This window comes from Macrobrachium nipponense, chromosome 18 (assembly GCF_015104395.2).
Source record: "Macrobrachium nipponense isolate FS-2020 chromosome 18, ASM1510439v2, whole genome shotgun sequence".
Classification (NCBI taxonomy): domain Eukaryota; kingdom Metazoa; phylum Arthropoda; class Malacostraca; order Decapoda; family Palaemonidae; genus Macrobrachium; species Macrobrachium nipponense.
This window is the reverse complement of record NC_087211.1, coordinates 55188943-55194075: the sequence shown is the minus strand read 5'-3', so window position 1 is coordinate 55194075 and position 5133 is coordinate 55188943. Positions and strand designations below refer to the sequence as shown.

At 36.8% G+C, this 5133-nt stretch overlaps 1 pseudogene; it reads right to left on the bottom strand.

Moving 5' to 3' along the window:
• Positions 1-914: 914 nt before the first annotated feature.
• Positions 915-5133, bottom strand: part of LOC135197078 (facilitated trehalose transporter Tret1-like) — a 12327-nt pseudogene continuing 8108 nt past the window's right edge.

The following is a 5133-nucleotide window of genomic DNA, read 5'->3' as shown; positions in this document are numbered from 1 at the left end:
ATGCAAATCTCTAGGCAACCATCAGATTATGTCCGAAGTAGAAGATTGGGGGCCATGCTTCTCACGCCTCTATACGAATCATTAACACGAAAATCGTTTCTGCAGAGAAAATGGGAAGACAAGAGTCCTGACTGGCCTACAAACAAGGACTCTACAGCGAGGAAGTTCTAATGCTAAACGTTACGTCACCACCAGACAATTACCCTATCTGTTGGAAAGTTAAACATAAACTAAAACCTGAAGGAATTGAAGAGTTAATCTCATAGAGACAAAATGACCTTCTTATTCTATAATTAGGTGTTGTCATTAGGTTTCCAAAATATATTTAGCTTTACATTTATGAATTTAATTAGATCTCAAAAATGTGTTTGAAAGATTAATTAACGTTAAAATTATTCACTCGGGCCAGTTTTTATAACCATCAACACACACACACACACACACACACACACACACACACACACACACACACACATATATATATATATATATATATATATATATTATAGATATATATATATATATATATATATATATATATATATATATATATATAATATATATATATTACGGTTTATCCATTCTCAAAGGCTACACTACTCTCCCTTTCTCGGGACCCAAAGGGTGCTGGAAAGGGGCACCCTCACTTTCGTGCATTCTCTCAGTTGTAATAATGCATTGCCAAGTCATAGAAAAGAGATTTCTGTTTACTTCCTTATATTCAATAAGTTAGACTGACGATGGTTTCCCCAAGTGTACCTTGATTTAAAAGGACATCGCCATTCATTTCCTTGTCCTTTGAAGAAGAAAAATTTGAAACCTGTTATTAGGTAGTTTCCTGACTGTGAACAAAATGAACAAGCATTCTCTGGCCAGTTTATTAAAGTGAGACGAAAAGGGTGTCAATAAAAAAATAGGTTCAGCATTATTATTAACCTAACACTAAATACATGACTATGTAGAAATAAGTGATGCTAACAATGATTACGTATAAAAAATATGCACGCTATCTTTACATGAGCATGGCAAACGTTCACTGTAATCTTGATGTGTGTTCTAGTATTTTATAAGTAAAAACGTACTTAGAATAGAAAATAAAGCATGATAATGAAGCATTCAACCCCAAACCACCGAAAAAATAAAATTCCTCAATAACTCAACCAGGAGAGACCCATTTACCAGAAACATTTCTCAGCATGCCTCGTATTTGAGACGAAACAGGGGTTTCAAGCGAATCTGAAGTACAGGCACTGAACTCGACGAAAATTTCCGAACGTGTCGGTCAATTTCAGTTGGTCGGAGCTCCGAAGTAGGCCGTGGTTTCCTGGATGGTTTTCCCTTTTGTTTCAGGTACAAATAATAGACAGAATAGAAAATTGACAGCTCCCAGTCCACCGAAGAGCCAGTAAACTCCATAGTCGTGGATAGCATTCTGCAAAGACAGGAGACCATCACCACATACTGTGCTGTGAAACACTATATGAAAATATGTTATCGAATTAGTACTGATAGTAAGAAAAATGACCAACAATGACTTCAGGAGAATCAAAAAGGAGTAAAAGGATAGAACAGTTGCATTATTATCTCTGAGAGGCTCTTGTGACGAAAATGACATTTTCTACTTCCAATACTTGTCTCAGTAGATGATAATCGAGTGTGTTACATATAATTGTCGAAGGGTCCATATTTTATATTCTCCACCACATATTTACAGCAAAATTTGACAGATACGGTAATTTTTTTCAATGTTTATTCTACAACAGACTTGTCGCCCTTCGTCTAAATCTCTTATAATGTGTTTCTTTTACATCGCAAAACTTTTTACCATACTTGACCGACTATTTTCCAAAACATACATCCTCAGTTCTCTTAACTGTATCTCTACGTTTGTTATCACACTCTGACAGCGCATATCACTCTATTTATACACCTGCCTTTTTCATTTCTCTAAATATTAATAGTTCTTGCTCTGTCTGTCTGTCTGTCTGTCTGTCTCTCTCTCTCTCTCTCTCTCTCTCTCTCTCTCTCTCTCTTCTCTCCGGGATAAAATCCTACATAGTAAACTACTAAGGTGTATTATGTTAATGTATTTTTATTCTATAATTCTCATTTTCAATTCGGATACCTTTGATCATTCTTAGACATATACTAGATCCCTTTGACAGTTAAACTGTTCAGTTCTACTTTTCTCGTATGGTCTATAATTAATTAACGATCCAGAAGAGAATACCCATCAAAACACCACATTTTTATCAGACTGCGTACGCGCACATAGACATTGCTTTGTCTTTCGCTTATGAGGATTATATTTTATATCCTATGAGACCAAACAAGACGTGAGAATATTCTATGATTATGTTAGCCCAATGAAAATAAGTGACTGACATACCTTTATTCAGTATACTACTAATACTACTACTACTACTGTACAACTATTATGGCCCAATCGAGCGCTAGTACTCAGTATAAGTTGTCAGCTACAAATTTGTGTGAGTGTGTGTGTAGAGAGAGAGAGAGAGAGAGAGAGAGAGACTGCAATAAACAAGGCATGTCAAGAATTACCATACAAGAATTCAGACCGATTCCAATGCTGTACAAACCTTCAAGGGAGCGAAGGTGAAAGTTATGATGAAGACGCACGTCCAGTTGAGCGTGGTTGCCATACTTCCAGCGGCTTCCTTAACATTTGGGTAGAAGAATTCTCCTGCAACAAAAGAGTTCAATTCAGAGTAAGCGTGAATTAAATGTCAGGTGGCCAGATAAAATAACCGAAAATATATACTGGTGTTACTGTATTACATATCACACTTCATTGCCTTTTGTTTTCATTCGGCACTGATATATATTCTATTACTTATTAGTGGCATTCTATGAGGGAGGCCTCATCGATGAAGAAGGTCATGACCTCATTTTCCACATTAATCTTGACCTTGGCATTCTGATTTCAACCTTTATTAGAAAACCAGTTTGGTTATTAGTTCGAAACATCTCCAACGGAGAGTTCGTATTGAAAAGATATTGATTCGTAAGTTGCAGTGCATAAATTTCTTTCCAAAAATCGAGATCTGAGGAGAGGTGGTGCATAACAGAATATCGATCATCAAACGGCATATTTTAATATCACATGGTTTCAACTATCAGACAAACAGGGCTCATCAATGTGACGCTTCCATCAGTAGTTTTTGTGTCTGATCGATAAAACTATACAATATTAAGATATACCGCTTTTGATCGATATTTAGTTTTTATTGCTCCATCAGAAACAAATGCCGGAACACTTTGTTTAATTATTTTTTTTATATTTAATCCAAATGACACTTATACACACGCATTTTTTTTATGAGTAGTAGAATCAAGGAGCAGGCCACTGCACCGGCCCACAAAGTCACAGGAGCCGAGCATATATGCACGTATAATCTGCACCCAAGCTCTCTCCTCCACTGAAGCTACGACCTGACGCTGAGAGAACCAGGCAGTGGCTCCTGGAGACTGAGCGGGTTGAGTTATGTGCTCTCCTAAAACCTCCATTGCTAGCTCACACGGGCGCTAGGATTGTGTTTATGCCAGTGAAATCTATCATAATTGAGGTTTGAATGTTACAAAATATGTATTAAAGAAAATTACACACATAACATCTTACCCATCATAAGCCAAGGGATTGGTCCATAGCCGATGGAGAAGGCCGAGATGAAGATCATGAGAGAAGCCAGAGGTAACCAGCCAAGTGAGTCAACAGCCCAAGCTTCGTCTATAGACTTCTCGTAGAAGAAAACACCCAGACACACTGCAAGTCACCAAGAGACACCAACACGTTACTTGAAAGTCATTCTCAATTTCTCATACATTTTTTTTTCGTCCAAATAAAAGAAAGGAGATTTTTGCATGTAAAGGGATGACCACCTGGCAATCTGACCTCGTCAAAATTTACCTATCCTAACCTCGAAGTTTGAGGAGTTCATCCTCCACCCAGAAATATTTTCGACCTGAAATGGTTCACTAATTCATTTACCTATGTAAAGTAACGAACAATATTAAGAAGGGATGTATGCAAAGCAAAATAAAACCTTCAGTGATTTCTGCTTCATGCATTTATTTGATTTATGTTTGCCTTTCAGATCAAGGTCTTAGACTATCAGGCAGTTTTCACTACTGTCCCTTTACTAAATCAATACTTTCTTATCATTCAGTAAATGGTGAAAGTTTCAGGTTGTACTTCAAAATAAGTTACCGATCTGATCTTCAGACCACGGGTTTTTATTTATAGATCAAAATGACTGATAATTCATAATGTGAAGATTTATATAATCTTTGATCCAAATAAGCATTTACCCATGAAATTCTTGATCACTGACAGTCAATCTGTAAGCACTAGAGCGAGCATTTAAGACAATGTCGATAAAATACAGCTTTTTAACCTGTTATTATACATGATGGAAAGTGCTCTTTCGCATTCAGAAACAGGAGGGAAAATAAGTTGGTGTACAAAACCTTATACTATACATACATTATATATATAAATATATATTAAATGAGAAAAATACTTCAGTAAGTAAATGAATACTATCTCAATGACGCGAGACAGATTTCCTCGTTCGCTTTCTTACTCCCCTGAGAGTCCCAACGGCCACTTTCCCAAACATACTCTTATTTACTCAACTCCACGCTTCCTTCATTCAGATCTACTTCTCTTCCGTCCTCTACATTCAAGAACCTTCGAAATACACACTTCAGCGGCTCAGCAATGCATTCCTCTAAGGCACCATTCTCCATTTCCATCTTCTTTTAACCAACTGTCCACGACATTGAGTATAATTCTGCATGACCTCCAGTCTTACAGCCGTATTTTGGGCAATCTTTTTTTTTTTTTTTTTTTTTTTTCTTTTACCAGACCTTTTATTTCTTTATTCTACCTTTTCTAGCCCTTCTTTCCTATGTGCTTTTAATCGTAAGCTCTCAATGATATTTCAGTGATCCACAACCTCAGACTTTGCATGTCTCCCGTCCAATCCTTCCAGATCGTTATCTAAACATTCGACCGTTTGCACCCACCTTCCCATAGTATGTCATTCTCAGTGCTTTGTTGTCAAACACACATTCAACTCTATCAAAGTCATGGGAGAAGTTATGAAGTAG